General features: G+C 45.7%; 1 long non-coding RNA gene across 1 annotated transcript; it reads left to right on the top strand.

The window, feature by feature from the left end:
• The first annotated feature begins 6,963 nt into the window (after positions 1–6,963).
• LOC137349385 (uncharacterized) lies at positions 6,964–23,515 on the top strand. The gene is made up of 4 exons (XR_010969369.1): positions 6,964–7,165; positions 17,118–17,241; positions 20,164–20,702; positions 22,630–23,515. It is a non-coding gene; the product is annotated as an uncharacterized lncRNA (long non-coding RNA).

The following is a 23,515-nucleotide window of genomic DNA, read 5'->3' as shown; positions in this document are numbered from 1 at the left end:
GGTGAATACCGATGGAAATAACTCGTTTAGAATCTCACCCATTTTCTCTGACTCCACGCATAACTTTCCTCCTTTGTCCTTGAGTGGGCCAATCCTTTCTCGAGTTACCCTCTTGCTCCTTATATATGAATAGAAGGCTTTGGGATTTTCCTTAACCCTGTTTGCTAAAGATATTTCATGACCCCTTTTAGCCCTCTTAATTCCTCGTTTCAGATTGGTCCTACATTCCCGATATTCTTTCAAAGCTTCGTCTTTCGTCAGCCGCCTAGACCTTATGTATGCTTCCTTTTTCCTCTTAGCTAGTCTCACAATTTCACCTGTCATCCATGGTTCCCTAATCTTGCCATTTCTATCCCTCATTTTCACAGGAACATGTCTCTCCTTAAGGCAGCAAATGATCAGTACTGCTTTAAGAACAAGCAAGCCTCAGGAGTTAGAGAAGGTGCATTCTGGTTGCTGTTGGATACAGCCATACAGAGAGGGAGAACAAGCCAGCCTCAGATGTTACCAAGGAAAGTGCATCTTGTTTGCCCCAGATACAGCCATTATGCAATGCTGTAATTTATTACAAAGGGAATGGAATATAAAAAATGTTTTGCTACAGTTGTACAGGGCATTGGTGAGTCCAAATCTGGAATATTCTGTACAGTGTTGGTCTTCTTACTGAAAGGATATAGTTGCATTGGAAGCAGTTCAGAGAAGGTTCATTCGACTGATTCCTGGGAGAAAGGGTTATCTTTTGAGGAAAAGGTGAACAGTTTGGTTCTGTATTCATTGGAGTTTAGAAGGATGAGAGTTGATCTCATTGAAATATATAAGATCCTGAGGGGACTTGACAAGGTGGATGGTGAAAGGACGTTTCCCCTTCTGGGGAAGGCGAAAACTGGGCAACAGTTTAAAATTAAAGGCTCTCCCATTTAAGACAGAGTGACGTGAGAAATTTATTTCTCTCAGAGAGTCGTGAGTCTGTGGAACTCTCTTCCCCGAACTCGGTGGTGGTAGGGTCATTGAATGTTTTTAAGGCAGAGGTAGACAGAGTCTTGACAAACAAGGGAGTCAAAGGATATCGGGGGTCGGCAGGAAAGTGGAGCTGAATCCACAAACAGATCAGTCATGATCTTGTAGAATGGCGGAGCAGGCTTGAAGGTCTGAATAGCCAACTCCTGCTCTTCGATCATGTGTTCATATGTTCGTACATAGGTCAGACTGAGAGCACGGTAGAGAATTAAAATGAGAAGAAACAGGAAGCACAGGGCCATGCTTGCGGACTGAAGGGAAGTGTTCCACAAAGCGGTCACACAGTCTGTATTTTGCCTCCTCAGTGTAGAGGAGACCACAATTATCTACCACTGTGTCGTGTGATTTGCTTATTTTTTAAGCAATTAGGCACTAATATTGGCTGAAATCCTGCAAAGCTTTTTAGGTCCCAACTGTTGCACTGCTGTGTTTTTTACAGTGAATGATTATTATGATGGTTGTAGGGTTACTAATTCAGCAAATTACTGAGGAAAATTACTTCATTTCAGTCAGCATGCTCAGTCTTGATCAGTTCCATAATGATCTGTATTATCTCATCATCTTCAATTGACTTGTAATTACAAATTACAATAAGCACCTGGTGATAAAACTGTCTCCACTCAAGAAAGTTCTCAAAGAGAACATGCCCTCTTCTAATTTTTTCTGTGGTATTTTAAGATGAAACTATACCATATAACATTTTGATGTCTTAAAAATATACAATTACCCCATCACAGAATATAACCCCAGTTTCTCACATGGTAGACAGGGGCACGCAACATGCTACCAACAGGAACTAATAGGTTCACCACTTGTGCATTACCTACAGTGGTATCAGACCAGAAATCAGACACTGTTATCAGACCTGGACTCATCCAATTGCCCCAGGAGGAGGATTTTTATTCCAGTGTTTGATCTGGGTGAGTGGCACAGCAGCACGAAGGGCCAAATGGCCTCCTCCAGCTCCTATTTCTTATGTTCATTAAACCTCAGTCTGGTTCCTCTCGAGCTGCCGAGTGAATGAATTAAATCTTTCTTGACAAATCACCAAGAAACCAGACTGCAATTCATGCCCGAAACATCACTTATTGGTTACAAATCACATTTGAGTTAAATCTGAGTAGACACATCATGGACATGCATAAAGTGTACCATCTACAAGAAGCACTGCAGCAACACACCAAGGCTCCTTAGACAGCACCTTCCAAACCCACAACCCCTACCATCTAGAAGGACAAAGGCAGCAAATGCAAGGGAACACCACTACCTGCAAGTTCCCCTCCAAGTCACACACCATCCTGACTTGGAACTATATCGCCATTCCTTCACTGTCGCTGGGTCAAAATCCTGAAACTTCCTTCCTAACAGCACTGTGGATGTACCTACCTCACATGAACTGCAGCGGTTCAAGAAGGCAACTCACCCCCACCTTCTCAAAGGCAGTTAGGGATGGGCAATAAATGCTGGCCTAGCCAGCGACGCCCACACTCCATGCATGAATTTAAAAAAGCACATATAAATGTAATCAGAGTTATCCAGCAGTTGAGCAATAATAAGGAGAGTATTTCACAAAAACAAGTTAGAAATGCAAGGGTGAGTGGCCAAAGATCAAAAAGTCTGAAAATTAGTGGCTGAAGACAAAAAGTCAGAATTTTTTTCTGACAAGGAATTATGTAATTTTAGCACTTTTAATGAAGGAAACTAGTTGTGTCATGGTAATTTTGTACAATTTTGCATATGTAATGAATAAAATTGCACTGTACTCAGAATACAATTTCATGAGACTTACCTGACAGCTGATAATTGGGTTTTACAGAGCTTCATGTTCTCAATGTCCTGCTTCTGCCGAATTATAGATTTTTCATGTAAAAAGTGTTCTGTGAAGATGTGTCAACTTCACTGGAAAGCAACATTTAGAAGCATACTAGACTGCACATTCTGCACCTTGGTAAGTGATGTGCAAAAATCAATAGGTATATAAATTAATAAAAACTAAACATTTAACAGATGTTGACAATCCAGAAACTTGACGATAAGTGGGGTCCTTTTTCTTACTTTGTGCTGAGATAATCAACTGAACGAAGCAGAAAGCAAAACCAGGTGCACGACAGCTTTTCCAGATAATCTTAAGCGATGTCAAACCACACGTTAAAAAAAGATGGCCAGAGTTATACTCCTTATCTTCCAGCACTGTGGTGTAAAAGACAGCTTCACACAGACTCCAGGTTTACAGTGTGACTGGGTCAGTAGACAGTGAAAGTGGAGATGAACAATGAATGGAATTCAGCCATACACCTGAGCAAACCGATAAGTGGAAATTCCAGATCACTTCAGTTGCTGCAATGCACAGGACATAGGAAGTTTATACAACTCATGCTCACTGCAGGATATTCACATGCAGCAACCAGTTTGTACAGTGTTTTCAGAAATTACTTTGTATGTACACAGCAGTGTGTGTCTAAACATACAAATTAGGAGCAGGAGTCGGCCACTCAGCCCTTTAAGCCTGCTCTGTCATTCAATAAGCTCATGTCTGAACTGATTACTCCACATTTCCACCTACCCCCGATAACCTTCCACCTCCTTGCTTATCAAGAATCTATCTACCTCTGTCTTCAAAATATTCAAATGTAAATGGAACCAAGTTTCAAATGCCTATTGACAGACCAATGTTTTTGCTGCAGACCAGCGACTTGCCAGCTACTGATCCTGCACCATTAATTTTAAGCCATGTCAAAAGAGCTGTGTCAGTTCTCAGGTGGTCTCTGCGAAGATATCCCATGAAGGCAAAAACAAACATTGGGAATTGGTCTGTGTATACACACACCTCCTTTTTGGAAATTTACAGAACACTAACACACAGAAGTTGTGGAGGAGTATGCAGATCCACCCACTTACTATCCTGCTTCAAGTTCCTTTCCACCGAGTCTAAACAATAAACACAACTTAAAAACTGGTAAAAAGACCACCGAGCAGTTTTGTATTTGGTCAACTTTAAAAAAAGAACATTAGAACTGACTGCTTGATTTTTTGTCACGGTCGGAAAGGGAGAACCTATTGTTGGATTTCCAAAATCCCAATGTTGGAAATCTGCTGTTTCATGGACATTTCTCAGCCCTGAGTTACTTGTGAACTCGCTGGTGTGTCAGCAGGTTGGATGAAATAGTGAATCTCTTCTCACACTCTGGCCTCTCACCAGTGTGAACTCGCTGGTGTGTCACAAGATGGGATGGAGTAGTGAATCCCTTCCTGCACTCTGAGCAAGTGAATGGCCTCTCCCCAGTGTGAACTCGCTGGTGTGTCAGCCGGTTGGATGAAGTAGTGAATCCCTTCCTACACTCTGAGCAGGTGAACGGCCTCTCCCCAGTGTGAACTCGCTGGTGTGTCAGCCGGTTGGATGACTGAGTGAATCCCTTCCCACACTCAGAGCAGGAGAATGCCCTCTCTCGAGTGAGAGCTCGTTGGTGTGTCAGAAGATAGGATGAAGTAGTGAATCCCCTACTGTGTTCTGAACAGGTGAACGGCCTCTCCCCATTGTGAACTCGCTGGTGTCTGAGCAGGTGGGATGAAGGAATGAATCCTTTCCCACACACAGAGCAGATGAACGGTCTCTCTGCAGTGTGACTGCCCTGGTGTACAGTGAGTTCAGATGATTGCTTGAACCCAGCCCTGTGATAAGAACACCTAAACGGTCTCTCCTCAGTGTGAACACGTTGATGGGACATCAGTTCAGTGGAACATTTGTAGCAATTCCCACAATCTGGACATTTCAAAGGTCTCTCCCCAGTATGAACTCGCTGGTGTTTCAGCAGGTTGGATGACTGAGTGAATCCCTTCCCACACTCAGAGAACGTGAACAGCCTCTCCAGAGTGTGACTGCATGGATGGGTTTCCAGCTCAAATGGATGATTCAATCCTTTCCACAGTTCCCATATTTACATGGTTTCTTCCCAGTGTGACTGCACTTGTGTTTCAACAGGCCCGATGATCGGCTGAAACCTCTTCCACACACAGAACACGTGTACAGTTTCTCCCCACTGTGATCAGTGCTTTTTCCTTCCATGTTCAAAATCCAGTGATATTTGGGTTACGATAAATTGGCCAAGTCCTTCAGAACCAGATCAAATGTTTGCTTTGCATTTCACAACTGCAAATCCTCCTCTTCTAAAACCCTGTGAAATTGCTTGAAAACGGAAAAAATGTCTGAGAGAGGCCACAAAAACACAAAGGTTGTGAAATGGAACTGAATGAATCTGGTAATTCATGGGACTGGCAATAGGAAAAAGTGACCATGAAAGCTGCTGGATTGATGTACAACCCCAATTGGTTCACTAATGTCCTTCAGGGAAGGGAACCTGCCAACTAGTCTGGACCTACACAAGACTCTGCCCTCTATAGGAGGAAGGAGGGAGAGGAGAGAAAAGAGAGGGAGGGAGGAGAAGAGGGTGATTTTATGTATGTACAATTGGACCAGAACTTTGACCATAACCTCCCAAACCCTCAACTTCCATCATCTAGAAGGACCAGGGTAGCAGGTGTATGTGAACACCATCACCTCAAAGTTCCCCTCCAAGTCACACACCATCCTGACTGTCTGACATCCAGTATTGGATGAACAGAAATTTCCTCCAATTAAAGATTGGGAAGTCTTCACTTCCTGCCACGAACTTCACTCCCTCGGCACCAACTTTATCCCTCTCCCTGGCAACTGTCTGAGGCTAAACCAGACCATTCATAACCTTGGCATCATATCTGATCCCAAGATGAGCTTCCAACTGCATATCAGCACCATCACTCAGACTGCCTAGTTCCACCTCAGTAACATCGGCAGACTTCACCACTGTCTCAGCTCATCTGCCACTGAAACTTACATTCATGTATTTGTTCCCTCTCAAATTGACTATTCTAACACATTCCTGGTCAGCATCACACATTCTACACTCCATAAACTTTAGATCATCCAAAACTCTGCTGCCTGTGTTCTTACTCGAACCACGTCCTGTTCGCCCATCACAACTGTGCTCACTGGCCTACACAGGCTCCCAGTTAAATAGCACCTCAATTTTAAAATCCTCATCCTTGCTTTCAAATCTCTCCATACCCTCACGCCTCACTATCTCTATAATCTCCTCCAGCTCCAGCAGACAGAGTTTCGAAACACTCAGCAACACAACTCCAGTAAAACATCCTCAGAGGAAAAGGGGGTGCAGTGTGTGATACAACTCACAAGGACCTTCCACGCCGCCATCACTCACACTGCTTGGCATTTCGCTTCCGCGAAAAGCAGTTCGGCACTGCGCATGCTTCGACTCCAATGCCGTGAGCCGTGAACCGTGAACATTTTTTTTTAACGCCGATAATGTTGGGTTGAAGCCCCGCCATTGAACTTCCCAATATAAGCGCTGGAAGGGAGTGGGAGAGCGGAGAGTCATTGAAAATGACGAATCAAAGGGCATCGGAGGGAGCGGGGAAGATAAGCTGTGATTGAACATGAAACTGAATGCGGTGATTGAAGCGAAGATCATGGGAGGGAGCAGGGACCTGGATGCGACCATTGAGGCGGTTTGGATTTCAGTCGTGTTTTGTGTCAAATTCAGCAGCGCCATCTTTACTCCTGGCAGCTGCCTGAGGCACAGTCACGTTTCAGTCGATGCATTTGCGCATGTACCAGTGATGCAGCACCTATTTGGTTACGTTGCTAGCAAACGCGCCATTAATATATGTTTGCTGCTTTATACCATTTTATTTTTCTGAGTATGAACCATGAACTACCCGTCCATTCCCCGACTGGTAAATGGCAGCCTATACGGCCCAGAATGCACCGCGCGCAAAAATACGACCTATCTCCACCCCAAGAACAGCAACACGCAGGCGTCAGAAGGCTCTGCCCCACGGAGTCCGCTTGTCTCCGCGGAGCATGCGCGGTGCCGCTCCCGGAAGCTGAGCGCAGCCTCGGAAACACCGAGTTTCAACGGCTCTCAGGCCCTGAATCAGAGCCGCCGGGTTCGGCGGACGTGCGGCGAGAATCCCGGGGGAAGGGAGGGGCCGCATTGAAGTGATGGTGCAGCGACTTCTCTATCCGAGCCGCCACTTCTCAGTTTCTTCTCCCGTTTCCTCCGAGTCAGGAAGCTTGTGAGTTGATTGGCTGGTAAGTTTTGGAACTTTGTTTCCCTTTCTCCAAAGTTCGGAAGTTTGTCCAAGGAGCTGGAAATTAAACATTCCAGTTTTCATCAGAATAAGGGGCAGCTTCCTGAGATTTAACTGACACCAATAGAAGGGAAGTGAGTAGCCGGTGAGTAGTCTTTTATTTTTAAGTATTGAGGTTTATTATTTATTTATTTAGAGATACACCGAGTCTGTGCCGACCATCAACCAGCCATTTATATTAATCCTACATTAATCCCATATTCCTACCACATCCCCTCAATTCCCCTACCACCTACCTACACTAGGGGCAATTTACAATCGCCAATTTACCTATCAACCTGCAAATCTTTGGCTTTGGGAGGAAACCGGAGCACCCAGCAGAAACCCACGCGGTCACAGGGAGAACCCAGAATCGCTGGAGCTGTGAGGCTGCGGTGCTCACCACTGCGCCGCTCGTAGTAGCAAGTTTATTACCTAATAGCTGGAGCAATTGCAGGGCTGCTGCAACCTCTGCAGTGAACATCCTGTGCAATAGAAAATAGAAAACATAAAACATGGCAGGCTATAAATAAAGAGCGGGGCTCAATGCCCTTACTTATCTGGTAGCGGAGCGACGAATGGTGGACCTGTGAGGAAGCTGATCCAGAGCGACGACAGGCTCCCTGTGCCTCTTGGCATGCGCTGAGACTTGAAAGAGGGAAAAAAAGGACTTAGTGATATCACGGGAAATTTTCAAGATGACGGAAAGCGTCACAGACGGGAGTTTAAGAGAAGTGGTTGCACCCAAAGTGCAGGCAGATAGATGGGTGACCGCTAGAAGGGGCAGGCAGTCAGTGCAGGAATCCCCTGTGGCTATCCCCCTCTCTAACAAGTATACCGTTTTGGATACTGTTGGGGGGGTGGCCTATCAGGAGAAAACAGCAGCAGCCAGAGCAGTGGCACCACGGTTGGCACTGTTGTTCAGCAAGGAGGGACAAAGTGCAGAAGAGTAATAGTTATAGGGGACTCTATAGTCAGGGACACAGATAGGCGCTTCTGTGGATGTGAAAGAGACTCCAGGAAGGTATGTTGCCTCCCTGGTGCCAGGGTCAAGGATGTCTCTGAACGGACAGAGGGCATTGTGAAGTGGGAGGGTGAACAGCCAGAGGTTGTGGTACACATCGGTGCCAATGACATAGGCAGGAAGAGTGATGTCCTGCAGGGGGAGTTTAGGGAGTTAAATAGTAAGTTAAAAAATGGGACCTCTTGGGTTGTAATCTCTGGATTACTCCCTGTGCCACGTGCCAGTGAGGCTAGAAATCGGAAGATAGTGCAGCTAAACACGTGGCTGAGCAGCTGGTGTAGAAGGGAGGGTTTCAGATATCTGGACCATTGGGCTCTCTTCAGGGAAAGATGGGACCTGTACAAGAAAGACGGGTTGCATCTAAACTGGAAGGGCACTAATATCCTGGCTGCAAGGTTTGCTAGTGTCATTCGGGAGGGTTTAAACTAGTGTGGCAGGGAGGTGGGAACCAGAGCAGTAGGACAGCTAGTGAAGTAAATGAGGAAGACATAGTAAATAAGGCCAGTGGGACGAAGAGGAAGAGCAGGCAGGGAGATGTTGCTGAGCACAGCGGGACTGATGGGCTGAAGTGCATTTGTTTCAATGCGAGAAGTATAACAGGTAAGGCAGATGAACTGAGAGCTTGGATTAGTACTTGGAAATATGATGTTGTTGCTGTTACAGAGACTTGGTTGAGGGAAGGGTAGGATTGGCAGCTAAATGTTCCAGGCTTTAGAAGCTTCAGGTGGGATAGAGGGGGATGTAAAAGGGGTGGGGGAGTTGCATTACTGGTTAAGGAGAATATCACAGCTGTACTGCGGGAGGACACCTCAGGGATCATACAGCAAGGCAATATGGGTGGAGCTCAGGAATAGGAAGGGTGCAGTCACAATGTTGGGGGTTTACTGCAGGCCTCCCAACAGCCAGCGGGAGGTAGAGGAGCAGATATGGTGACAGATTTTGGAAAGATGTAAAGGTAACAGGGTTGTAGTGGTGGGTGATTTTAACTTTCCCAATATTGACTGGGACTCACTTAGTGCTAGGGGCTTGGATGGGGCAGAATTTGTGAGGAGCATCCAGGAGGGCTTCTTGAAACAGTATGTAGATAGTCCAACTAGGGATGGGGCCATTCTGGACCTGGCATTGGGGAATGAGCCCGGCCAGCTGGTCGAAGTTTCAGTGGGGGAGCATTTCGGGAGCAGTGACCATAATTCCATAAGTTTTAAGGTACTTGTGGATAAAGATAAGAGTAGTCCTCGGGTGAAGGTGCTAAATTGGGGGAAGGCTAAATATAACAATATTAGGCAGGAACCGACGAATTTAGTTTGGGGGCGGCTGTTTGAGGGTAAATCAACATCTGACGTGGGAGTCTTTCAAACGTCAGCTGATTAGAATCCAGGACCAGCATGTTCCTGTGAGGAAGAAAGACAAGTTTGGCAAGTTTCGGGAGGCTTGGATAACACGGGATATTGTGAGCCCAGTCAAAAAGAAAAAGGAAGCATTTGTAAGGGCTGGAAGGCTAGGAACAGATGAAGCACTTGAGGAATATAAAGACAGTAGAAAGGAACTTAAGCAAGGTGTTAGGAGGGCTAAAATGGGTCATGAAAAGTCATTGGCAAACAGCATTAAGGAAAATCCCAAGGCTTTTTATACATATATTAAGAGCAAGAGGGTAACCAGGCAAAGGGTTGGCCCACTCAAGGACAGAGATGGGAATCTATGCGTGGAGCCAGAGGAAATGGGTGAGGTGCTAAATGAGTACTTTGCATCAGTATTCACCAAGGAGAAGGACTTGGTGGATGATGAGCATAGGGAAGGGAGTGCAGATAGTCTCAGTCATCTCATTATTAAAAAGGAGGAGGTGTTGGGTGTCTTGCAAAGCATTAAGGTGGATAGGTCCCCAGGGCCTGATGGGATCTACCCCAGAATACTGAGGGAGGCAAGGGAAGAAATTGCTGGGACCTTGACAGAAATCTTTGCATCATCATTGGCTACAGGTGAGGTCCCAGAGGACTGGAGAATAGCCAATGTTGTTGCTTTGTTTCAGAAGGGTGGCAAGGATAATCCAGGAAATTATAGGGCGGTGAGCCTTACATCAGTGGAAGGGAAATTATTAGAGAGGATTCTTCGGGACAGGATTTACTCCCATTGGAAACAAACGAATTTATTAGCGAGAGGCAGCATGGTTTTGTGAAGGGGAGGTCGTGTCTTACTAATTTGATTGAGTTTTTTGAGGAAGTGACGAAGATGATTGATGAGGGAAGGGCGGTGGATGTTGTCTATATGGACTTTAGTAAAGGCTTTGACAAGGTCCCGCAGGGCAGACTGGTGCAAAAGCTGAAGTCACATGGGATCAGAGGTGAACTGGCAAGATGGATACGGAACTGGCTCAGTCACAGAAGACAGAGGGTAACAGTGGATGGGTATTTTTCTGAATGGAGGGATGTGACTAGTGGTGTTCCGCAGGGATCAGTGCTGGGACCTTTGCTGTTTGTAGTATATATAAATGATTTGGAGGAAAATGTAGCTGGTCTGATTAGTAAGTTTGCGGACGACACAAAGGTTGGTGGAGTTGCGGATAATGATGAGGATTGTCTGAGGATACAGCAGGATATAGATCAGTTGGAGACTTGTGCGGAGAAATGGCAGATGGAGTTTAATCAGGACAAATGTGAGGTAATACATTTTGGAAGGTCTAATGCAGGTGGGAGGTATACAGTAAATGGCAGAACCCTTAGGAGTATTGACAGGCAGAGAGATCTGGGCGTACAGGTCCACAGGTCACTGAAAGTGGCAACGCAGGTGGATAAGGCAGTCAAGTAGGCATACGGCATGCTTGCCTTCATCGGTCGGGGCATAGAGTATAAAAATTGGCAAGTCATGCTGCAGCTGCACAGAACTTTAGTTTGGCCACACTTAGAATATTGCGTGCAATTCTGGTCACCACACTACCAGAAGGACGTGGAGGCTTTGGAGAGGGTACAGAGGAGGTTTACCAGGATGTTGCCTGGTCTGGAGGGCATTAGCTATGAGGAGAGGTTGGAAAAACTCGGATTGTTTTCACTGGAACAATGGAGGTGGAGGGGCGACATGATAGAGGTTTACAAAGTTATGAGCGACATGGACAGAGTGGATAGTCAGAAGCTTTTTCTCAGGGTGGAAGAGTCAGTTACTAGGGAACATAGGTTTGAGGTGCAAGGGGCAAAGTTTAGAGGGGATGTGTGAGGCAAGTTCTTTACACAGAGGGTGGTGAGTGCCTGGAACTTGCTGCCAGGGGAGGTGGTGGAAGCAGATACGATAGCGACGTCTAAGAGACATCTTGACAAATATATGAATAGGAAGGGAATAGAGCGATATGGGCCCCGGAAGTGCAGAAGATGTTAGTTTCGGCAGGCATCAAGATTGACGCAGGCTTGGAGGGCCGAATGGCCTGTTCCTGTGCTGAACTGTTCTTTGTTCTTTGTTTGTGATTGGTTGGGTAATTAACAACTGTTAGTCAATTTAATTAGCTTTAAAAAATAAGGGGAAAGTTGTTTTTTGTTTGAAAAAAGACCTCGAGTGATAAAGTGAGTACTAAGAGTGTGTTTTTTTTCAATTCGAGTAATTTAGATTGTCGTGGGTAGTGTTTGGAGTAGAACAAGCCTCCAGTGTAATTAATATCTTTTAAAGGGAGTAACTAATCAATCTAAAGGTAAGGCATGGCAGGAGAGCTCAGCCCCGTGATATGCTCCTCCTGCGCTATTTGGGAAATCAGGGATGCTTCCAGTGTCCCTGACGACCATGTGTGCAGGAAGTGGATCCAGCTGCAGCTACTGACTACCCGCATTATGGAGCTGGGGCTGCAGGTGGATTCACTGTGGAGCATCCGCGATGCTGAGGACGTTGTGGATAGCACATTTAGAGAGGTGGTCACACTGCAGGTAATGGCTGCACAGGCAGAAATGAGATGGGTGACCACCAGATGGAGTAGTAGGCACAGGCAGGTAGTGCAGGAGTCCCCTGTGGCCATCCCCCTCTCAAACAGATAGACCACTTTGGATACTGTTGGGGGGAATGACCTCCCAGGGGAAAGCAGCAACAGCCAAGTTAGTGTTACCACGCATGGCTCTGCTGCACAGCAGGGGAGGAAAAGGACTGGAAGAACTATACTGATAATGGATTCTATCGTTAGGGATACAGATAGGCATTTCTGTGGCCACAAACGTGACTTCAGGATGGTATGTTGCCTCCCTGGTGCTTGGGTCAAGTTAGTCACGGAATGGCTGCAAGACATTCTGAAGGGGGGGTGAACAGTCAGAGATCGTGGAACACATTGGTACCAATGACGGAGGTAAAAAGAGGATGAGGACCTGAAACAATAATTGAGGGAGCCAGGTAGCAGATTAAAAAGCAGGACCTCAAAGGTTGTAATCTCTGGATTACTCCAGTGCCACATGCTAGTGAGTATAGGAATAGGAGGAAAGAGCAAATGAATGCGTGGCTGAAGAGATGGTGCAGGAGGGAGGGCTTTAGCTTCCTGGATCACTGGGTCTGTTTCTGGCAAAGGTGGGACCTGTACAAGTTGGATGAACATCCTTGCCGGGAGGTTTACGAGTGCTGTTGGGGGCAGTTTCAACACATTTGGCAGAGGAATGGGATACAGAGTGGAGGTATAGGAGCGGGTGATGCTCAGTCAAATATAGAAGAGAAACTGAGTCAGTCTGTTAGGCAGAGCAAATATAGACCTGTTAAGGCACAAGTGACAAATGCAAGGTTGTATTGCATTTATTTTAATGCATGACAGATGAATTGAGGGCGTTGATTAGCACATGTGATTATGATATAGTTGCTATCACAGAGATGGTTGAGAGAAGGGCAGGACTGGCAGCTCAATATTCCAGGCTATAGAATCTTCAGGTGTGACAGGAGAATGGATAAAAGAGGAGGTCGCATTGCTCTGTTGATCAAGGAGTCAATTACTGCTGTAAGGAGGGATGATATCTGAGAAGGTTCTTCACATGAGGCCAGATGAGTAGAACTTAAAAACAAAAAGGGGGCAATCACTTGGCTGGGAGTGTACTACAGGCCTCCAAACAGTCAGGGAGAGATAGAGGAGCAGATATGTAGGTAAATCTCAGAGAGGTGTAAAAATAATGGAGTAATAATATTAGGGGATTTCAACTAACCTGATATCAACTGGGATGGTCTGAGTGTAAAAGACTTAAAGGGGGCGGAATTCTTAAAATATATACAGGAGACTTTTTTGAGCCAGTACCGAGAAAGTGCAACACGAAAAGGCGCAGTACTGGACCTAATCCGAGGGAATGATGCTGGACAAGTGGTAGAAGTGTCAGTGGGGGTGCATTTCGGGGATAGTGACCATAACTCTAAGAAAAAGACAAAGGCGGGCTGGAAATAAAAGTACTGAATTGGGGGAAGGCTGATTTCAATATGATAAAACAGGATCTGGCCAAAGTGGACTGGGAGCAGCAACTTGTAGGAAAGTCTGCATCAGACCAGTGGGAGTCATTCAAAGAGGAAATAGTGAGGGTTCAGAGGCAACATGTACCCGTAAAAGTGAAGGGTAGGACCAACAAGTCCAGGGAACCCTGGATGTCAAGGGATATAGAAGATTGGATCAGGAAAAAAAAGGAGGCTTATACCAGATTCAAAGTGCTGAAAACAGCAGAGGACCTGGAGGAGTATAGAAAGTGTAGTGGGGTGGCGGCGGGGGGGGGGGGGGGGTGGGGGGGGGGGGGGTAAAAAAAAAGTAATTAGGAGAGCAAAGATGGGGCATGAAAAAACACTGGCGGGCAAGATCAAGGAAAATGCGAAGGCATTTTCTAAGTATATTAAGGGCAAGAGGATAAGCAGTGAAAGAGTGGGGCCCATTAGGGACCAAAGTGCCAATCTGTGTGTGGAGCCGGAGGACATAGGTGAGGTTTTAAATGATTACTTTGCATCTGTTCACTATGGAGAAGGATGATGCAGGTGTAGAGATCAGGGAGGGGGATTGTGATACACTTGAACATATTAGCATTGAAAGTGAGGAAGTATTAGCTGTTTTAGCGGGCTTAAAAGTGGATAAATCCCCAGTCCCAGATGAGATGTATCCCAGGCTGTTATGTGAGGCAAGGGAGGAGATAGCAGGGGCTCTGACATAAATTTTCAGATCCTCTCTGGTCACAGGAGAGGTACCAGAGGACTGGAGGACTACGAATGTGGTGCCATTATCAAGACGGGTAGCAGGGATAAACCAGGTACTTACAGGCCAGTGAGTCCAACATCAGTGGTTGGGAAAATATTGGAAAAAGTTCTGAGGGACAGGATTAATCTCCAGTTGGAGAGGCAGGGATTAATCAGGGATAGTCAACATGGCTTTGTCAGGGGGAGATCGTGTCTAACTAACCTGATTGAATTTTTCAAGGCAGTGATTAGGTGTGTAGATGAGGGTAAAGCAGTTGATGTAGTCTGCATGGATTTCAGTCAGCTTTTGATAAGATCCCACTTGGGAGAGTGGTTAAGAAGGTCAGAGCCCATGGGATCCAGGGCAATTTGGCAAATTGGATCCAAAATTGGCTGAGTGGCAGGAGGCAGAGGGTGATGGTCGAGGGTTGTTTTTGCGAGTGGAAACCTGAGATCAGTGGTGTGCCGCAGGGTTCGGTACTGGGACCCTTACTGTTTGTAGTGTACATTAATGATTTATATGTGAATATAGGAGGTATGATCAGCAAATTCGCAGTTGACATGAAAATTGGTGGTGTCGTAAATAGTGAGGAGGAAAGCCTTAGATTACAGGACGATATAGATGGGCAGAGCAGTGGCAAATGGAATTTAATCCTGAGAAATGTGAGGTGATGCATTTTGGGAGGACTAACAAGGCAAGGGAATATACAATGGATGGGAGGACCCTAGGAAGTAATGAAGGTCAGAGGGGCCTTGGTGTACTTGTCCATAGATCACTGAAGGCAGCAGCACAGGTAGATAAGGTGGTTTGGAAGGCATATGGGATACTTGCCTTTATCAGCTGAGGCATAGAATATAAGAGCAGGGAGGTTATGGTGGAGCTTTTATAAAACGCGAGTTAGGCCACAGCTGGAGTACTGTGTACAGTTCTAGGCACCACACAATAGGAAGGATGTGATTGCACTGGAGAGGGTGCAGTGGAGATTCACCAGGATGTTGCCTGGGCTGGAGCATTTCAGGTATGAAGAGAGACTGAAAAGGCTGGGGTTGTTTTCGTTAGAGCAGAGAAGGCTGAAGGGGGATATGATTGAGGTATTCAAATTTATGAGGGGCATTGATAGGTTCGATAGGAAGAAACTTTTTCCCTTCGTGGAGGTGTCAATAACCAGGAGACATTGATTTTAAGGTAAGGGGCAGGAGGTTTAGAGAGGATTTGTGGGAAAAAACAAGTTTCACCCAGAGGGTGGTTGGAATCTGAAAAGCACTGCCTGAAGAGGTGGTAGAGGCCGGAACCCTCACAACATTTAACCATGTATTTAGATGAGCACTTGAAACACCATAGCATACAAGACTATGGGCCAAGTGCTGGAAAATGGGATTAGAATAGTTAGGTGCTTGATGGCCGGCACGGACATGATGGGCCGAAGGGCCTGTTTCTGTGCTGTGTAACTCTCTGACTCTATTTACAGCACAGGAGGAGGCCATTCTGCCCATTGTATCTGTTCATCCCACTTTCCAGTTGTTCCGACCTCACAGATTGTCAATATGAAAAATGAGATATGAATCCCCAGACCACACTAATAAATTAGACAAGATTTCACATTTTAAGTCTTTTGTTCTAATAACTAAACTAAAAGAAATCCACAATTATCTCAATAGCACTTTGATTGTAAATTGTGGTGACAGCTATTTACAAAGATATTTTCTTTACTTATTCAACACTTGACTATCTCACACCACACTGATACATTACACAGTCCTTTTTGATGACAAAAGCCTTTGCAGTTACAAGTCCCAAATTCCTGCCAATGGTGGGGCTGCTCCGACCTCTGGAGTGCACATCCTGTGTAATGTGCCAACTCCAGATAACCATTTGTGTAGGAGGTATCATTGGGGGAGGTGGTGACATCGGGGTAATGTCACTGGAACATGGGTTCGATTCCCACCACGGCAGATGGTGACATTTAAATTCAATTAATAAATCTGCAATTAAAAAATCCATCTGGTTCATGAGATGGGAAATCTGTTGTCATTACCTGGTCTGGCCGACATGTGACTCCAGATCCACAGCAATGTGGCTGACTCTGAAATGCCCTCTGAAATGGCCGAGCGAGCCTCTCAGTTGTCAAGGGCAGTTTGGGATGGGCAATAAATACTGGCCGAGCCAGCAACACCCACATCACATGGATGAAGATAAAACAAGTTGCAGCAGCTCGAACTCCGGTTTTCGGAGCATGAACTGCAGCTGGTGTCACTGCGGTGCATCCATGAGGTGAGAGATTTGTGGATAGCACGTTTATAGATATGGTCACCCTGCAGCTTAAGAGTATGCAGGGAGAGAGGCAATGGGTGGCCAACTGACAGTCAAGAAGAAACAGGCAGGGAATGCAGGAGACCCCTGAGTGCATCTCACTCTCCAACCAGTATTCAGTTCTGAATACTGATGAAAGTGATGGTTCATCTAAGGAGTGCAGCCAGAGTCAAGGCCATGGCAGCACCGTTGGATCAGCTTCACAGAGGGTCACAAAGCTGACTGACTGAGCAATAGTGATAGGAGATTTGATAGGGGAATACACAGGCGTTTCTGCAGCCGCAGACGTGAATCCAGGCTGGTGTGTGGCCTCCCTCAGGACAATGTACAGCAGGGTGCATGCACAGTCATCCTGGGCCAGGAAGCAGGAGGAGAGAATGTTGTGAATTTCTATCCTGGACTGACAGTGATGGTTTTTGTAAACTCCTTTTACAGGGGCTGAGAAGCAGGGGATATGCAGATGGGGAATCTCGAGCCAAACATCACATCAAGATCTGACAGAGTCACTTGATACATCAGGACCTGAATATCATCGGCCTTTGAATGTGGAAGGAGAAAGGTTTGTCTGTTCTGTCTATGGGAAAAGATTTCAGGTATCAGTGAGAGTGGAAAAGCACTGAGATACACAAAGCCCTGGTTAGACCACACCTGGAGTATTGTGTTCAGTTCAGGGCACCACACCTTCGGAAGGATATAATGGCCTTGGAGGGAGTGCAGTGTAGATTTACCTGAATGATACCTGGACTCGAAGGGTTAAATTACGAGGAGAGATTACACAAATGAATCAGAGTCATTACAGCACAGAAGGAGGACATTGATCTTTTTGATTCCATCCCAGCTCTCTGTAGAACAATCCAGTCAGTCCCATTCACCCACTCTATCCCCGTAGTCCTGCAGGTTTATTTCCCTCAAGTGTCCATCTAATTTCCTTTTGTAATCATTGATCGTCTCCACTTCCACCACCCTCGTAGGCAGTGAGTTCCAGGTCATTACCACTCACTGTGTAAATAAACTGCTTCCTCACATCCCTCCTGTATCTCAAAACCTGAATCTGTGTCCACTAATCCTTGTATCATCAGCTAATGGGAACAGCTTTTCTTGGTCTGCCTTATCTAAACCTGTCATCATTTTCAACACCTCTATCAGATCTCCCCTCAATCTCCTTTGCTCCAAGGAGAACAACACCAGCTCCTCCAACCTAACCTTGTAGTTAAATTCTCTCATCTCGGGAACCATTCTGATAAATCTCTGCACCCTCTCAAGGACCTTCACATCCTTCCTAAAGTGTGGTGACCAGAACTGGATACAATACTCTAGTTGTGGCCGAACCAGAGCTTTATAAATGTTCAGCATCACTTCCTTCCTTTTGTGTTCAATACCTCTATTTATGAGGCCCAAGATCCCATTTGCTTTGCCAGCTGTTCCCTCAACACATCCTTCCACTTTCAGTGATCTCTGCACATGAACCCTCAGGTCCCTCTATCCCTGCAAACTCTTTAGAACTGTACCATTAAGTGTATGTTGCCTCTCCCTATTCCTTCTGCCAGAATGATTCACCTCACTGTGAGGGTTGTAGTCCCTGGAATTCAGAAGATTAAGGGGTGATTTAATCAAAGTTTTCAAGATATTAATTGAAACTGATAGGGTAGAGAGAGAGAAACTCTTCTCCATCACCTGCAATACTCGGCAGCATCGTCTAAAACTTAGAGCCATAACTTTCATTAATCCACCCCTGGGCCCAGTGAACCTGAGCATTAATCCACCCAGGCTGAATGTACACAGAATTACAGCCCAGAAACAGGCCGTTCAGCCCCACTAGTCTGTGCTGCTGTTTATAATCCACATGAGCCTCCTCCCAATCTGATTACCTTGTCCCACTCTGTCCCCATATCCCTCTAGTCCCTTCTCCCTCATAAATGTATTGAGCCTCCCCTTAAACACATCATTGTTATCACCTTCAACCACTCCACATGGCAGTGAGTTCCACATTCTCACCACTCTCTGAGTAGAGAAATTCCTCCTAAGTTCTCTATTTGACCTGTTAATGTCTGTATTATATTGCTGCCCCCTTGTTCTGACTGACTGATAATTTTAAAGACCTCTATCAGATCTCCTCCTAGTCTTCTCTTTTCCAGAGAAAGGATCCCCAGCCTGCTCAATCTTGCTGGATAGTAACATCCTCTCTGGTGACATCTTTGTAAATCTATTCTGCACTTTCTTCAGTCTTCAATATCCTTTTTTAATCTGGAGACCAGAACTGCTCACAGTCCTTCTTAGTGAGGTTCTCTATAAATTTAACATTCCCTCCCTGCTGTTACATTGTATTCCTCTAGAAAAGAACATCAACTCTTTCTTTGCTCTCTTATCCACTTGTGTTGCTCCTTTTAGTGATTTATGTGACTCTGTTCCCAGATCTCTTTGCTCCTCTGCTCCATTTAATTTCTTACATTCTAACCAATAACTGGCCTCCTTATTCCTCCTCCCACAATGAACCAGTTCACATTTCACTATGTTGAATTTCATTTCCCATTTATCTGTCCAGTCTGCCAGCCTGTTTCTGTCTTCCTGGATTTCAATGCACTCCTCCTCATTATTAGTTCTATCATCCAGTTTGGTGTCAACTACAAGTTATGAAAACATCCCTCTAATTCCTGAGTCCAAATGTGGGTGAAGAACAGAATTCCCAGTGTACTTCACACTATAGTTGATGTCCCGGGCACTCGGGTTTCTGTATAATTTATTTAATAATTTTCTCCATTGTCTCTCTGACCCTGATCTCAATGGGATGACACAAAATCATCCATTCAATATTTGGAGCTTTCAGTGCAGGATTCATTACCCAGGACTCCCGTGATAAGGGTCAGTCCCTTTTCAATGACCACAGGGGCTGAGTGCATTGGCGTGGGATCGAACTGTGCACTGAGCATGTCCAGCGTAGGTAATGGAGATGGACCAGGTGGCTCGGGAGGTGAGAGGAGATGTGGGGACAGGGGAGGAATTGGAGCCTTGGGTGGACTGGTCGGCCAAGAGGCCCCGTGTTTACCTCATGGTGACAGGTCCGGGGGAGAGGGGTCACTGGCCGCTATCTTGGACAGGGCGGGGTCAGGGTGCAAGCACAGCCATCTTGGTGAGGGCACAGAGAGCAAACAGGACCTGACAAATTCTGTTTCCAACTGGGTCCGAGTGCCCAGGAGATGGGGCATCCTGGACAATAGGGTTTTAAGCAGCTTCACCCACTCTCAGGCTGCATCTGATGTTTGCAGCCTTGAAGAGTCCATGGGCCATGTATATATTCAGTGTGAGAGGTTACAGCCCCTGTATCATTACCTGAATGGGCTGCTCCTCAACTTAGAATCCTGGAAATTTACAGTACGGAAGGAGGCCATTCGGCCCAGCGTGCCCTCGCTGGCTGAGCCATCCAGCCTAATCCTTCTTTCCAGCTGTTGGTCCATCGTGTTATGATCCTGTATTTTTTTTCTAGGAAGAATGCAGTGTGCCTTTAAGGCTGGAAAAGGAACAGTACTGCTTTAAGGCAACAAGCTCCAGAGACTGAGTCAAAGAATGTATTCTCGTTGCCCCGGGATACAGCCACTCAGAGTCTGAAGATCGAGAGGTACATTGTTTCCAATTGACATTTGAAACTGGTTGAAAAACTAGCATTTGAGACACCGTTAACAGAGACAGACACAGATGATCATCCAGCATATACTGAAGGAAAAGAGAGCTCTCTCTTGGTTTATTTAGACCCTAATTATTATACTCTCAAAATTTTTTTTATATCAAGTCAGATTAATTTCATAAAAGAAGATAACCAATTCCTTTAACTACTGAACTGTAATTGTTGAAATTTATCGCTGGAGAAGAACAGCATCAATTCAACTGCTGAACTAGACTATGAACTGCTCTACTGTTTTATTTTCTCCCCCCACCACCTCCCCCCCCACCCCCAATCAGACGGCTGTAAGGACTTCAAGCAACCTTGGACTATTCCACTTAGGAAGATTTCACTTCAGCAGGAGCGTAAATATGCAAAGACACTATTTTTTCTGTTTAAAATGTTTATATGTTAGTAGTGTTTAAGAAGTTAGTTTTTCGAATTAAACACTTAATTCGTTGATCTAAAGACACCTGGTTTGGTTTGCCTTATTCGGGGGTTAATAGATGGTACAATTTGGCTGGATCTTTCCTTAATTTGGAATGTTTAAAATGTCAGGCGATCTGTGAGGGACAGGACTGAATCAACAGTGTGTTTCTCCCACCACTATCAAAACTGTATATTTTGATTGGGGGGCTTTGACTTGAGCGGTTGGTCGTAATAATACACTTGTAGGTTAGGGCACTAATTGTTTTGAAGGTTTCTGCCTCTACCACCCTCCCAGGCAGTGAGTTGTAGATCCCCACTGCCCTCTGGTTGAAAACATTTCCCCTCAAATCCCTTTTAAATTTCCTACCTCTTACCATAAATCGATGCCCCTGGTTATGGGCCCCTCAACCAAGGGGAATAGGTCCTTCCTAACCACTCTATTTCGACCCATCATCATTTTCTACACTTCAATTCGGTCTCCCCTCAGCCTCCTCTGTTCCAAAAAAAACAACCCTCACCTATCCAATATTTCCTCAGAACGAAAATTCTCCAATCCAGACAACATCCTCGTAAATCTCTTCTGTACCCTCTCTAATATAGCCACATCTTTCCTACAGTGCAGTGACCAGAACTGTACACAGTCCTCCAGCTGTGTTCTAACCAGTGGTTTATACATTTCCAGAGTAACCTCCATGCTCTTATGTTCTCTGCCTTGGCCAATAAAGGCAAGTATCCCTTCCGCCTTATCTACCTGCCCAGCCATATTCAGGGATCTATGAACATGCACTCCAAGTTCCCTCTGTTCCTCTATACTTCTCAATATCCTACCATTTATTGTGTATTCCCTTGCCTTGTTGGCTGTCTCCAAATACATTACCTCACACTTGTCCGGATTGAATTCCATTTGTCACTATTCTGCCCATCTGACCAGTCCATTGATATCTTCCTGCAGTTTACAGCTTTCTTCTTCATTATCAACTACATGGTCAGTTTTTGTATCATCTGCAAAGTTTTTAATCAAACCCCCTACATTCAAGTCCAAACCATGGATATATAGAACAAAAAGCAAAGGACCCAGTACTGATCCCTGCAGAACCTCACTGAAAACAGCCTTCCAGTCACACAAACACTCATCAACCATTACCCTTTGCTTCCTGCCTCTGAGTCAATTTTGGCTCTAACTTGCTGCTTTGCTTTTATTTTCATGACCAGTCTGCCTAGTGTGACCTTATCAATGGCCTTGGTTACAGTTTAACCCCATTCTCCTAATCTCTGGCCACTCGGTGTGGAGGTGGGGTGGGGAAGTTGGAGGATCTTTTCTGGGACCTGCTCTTGGGCCTGGTTAAAACTCCACCCACACCCACAGCCCTTTCGATCACATGCCCTTCCAAAACCCCCAGTCCCCCCAATGCCCTCCTCTCCCTCACCTCATCCACCCCAAACCCACCCAGGTTTGTATATTTGAACACTCAGTTCTCACCTTCTCCATCTCTCTCTCGCTCAGGCTGAGAAACAATGTGTAGGTCCAGGATGTACAGGGACCATGTTGGGAGTGGGGGTGTCACTTTAGCTGCTGCCCTGTCTTCCGTGGTCTTGTCTGTGCCAGGGTGGCCTTCTGCAACCGGTGGACACCTCAGGATACGGAGTGTCTCGTGGACACTGGGAGCAATGTTCTGGTTTAGTTGGGAAGGTTCCCTTTGCTTCTGTTACAATTTGTTGCTTAATTTGGCTTCTTTTAGTTTGAATGGACCACATGTTTGGGGGAAACAAGAGAGGAAAGAATGTTCCATAGAAACTAGAACTGTCTATTCTGAATTTCTACCCTGGACTGACAATGCTGACTTTTGTAAACTCCTTTTACAGGGTATTAGAATGGGAGTATTTATTGACGGGAAATTCAAACCAAGCATCACATCAAGATCTGACAGAAACACTCGATTCATCAGGACCTGAATATCATCGGACTGAGAATGTGGAAGGAGAAATGTTTGTCTGTTCTGCCTGTGGGAAAAGATTTCAAACATCAGTGTGACTGGAAAAGCACCGAGACACACACACCCGAGTGAGAGTGTTCCAGTGACTGACTGTGGAAAGAGCTTTAACCAGTTACACAGCCTGAGAAAACATCACACCATTCACAGCGGGGAGAAACTGTACACGTGTTCTGTGTGTGAACGAGGCTTCAACTGATCATCCAACCTGGAGAGACACAAGGACACCGTCACCATGGAGAAACCGTGGAAATGTGGGGACTGTGGGAAGGGATTCGGTTCTCCATCAAAGCTGAATATTCATTAACTCAGTCACACTGGGGAGAGGCCGTTCACCTGCTCAGTGTGTGGGAAGGGATTCACTCAGTTATCACACCTGCTGACACAGCAGAGAGTTCACAAGGGTAGGTTGGAGAAGTTGGGGTTGTTCTCCTTGGAGCAAAGGAGATTGAGGGAAAATTTCATAGAAATAAACTTGCAGGGCTTTGGGCTGATGTGGGGCAGTGGGACTGGGTGGATTGCTCCCTGGAGAGCTGACATGGAATTGATGGGCCAAATGGCCTTGTTCTGTGCTGTAAATGATGCTGTGTCTCTGTGACTGTGTTTTGAGACAGGATATCCCAGCTCTCCACCCTGGGATTCTCAGTATGAACAGGATTCGGAGTGGGGAGGACTCACTAACCATGGTTTACTGTAAATGTTAAAGTTAATATCAAAATTAAAGGAATGGAATTGCACAAAGATGGGTGGCAGGTCAG

This window comes from Heterodontus francisci, chromosome 34 (assembly GCF_036365525.1).
Source record: "Heterodontus francisci isolate sHetFra1 chromosome 34, sHetFra1.hap1, whole genome shotgun sequence".
Classification (NCBI taxonomy): domain Eukaryota; kingdom Metazoa; phylum Chordata; class Chondrichthyes; order Heterodontiformes; family Heterodontidae; genus Heterodontus; species Heterodontus francisci.
Note: the sequence above shows the minus strand (reverse complement) of the source record. Positions and strands in the feature narration are given on the sequence as shown.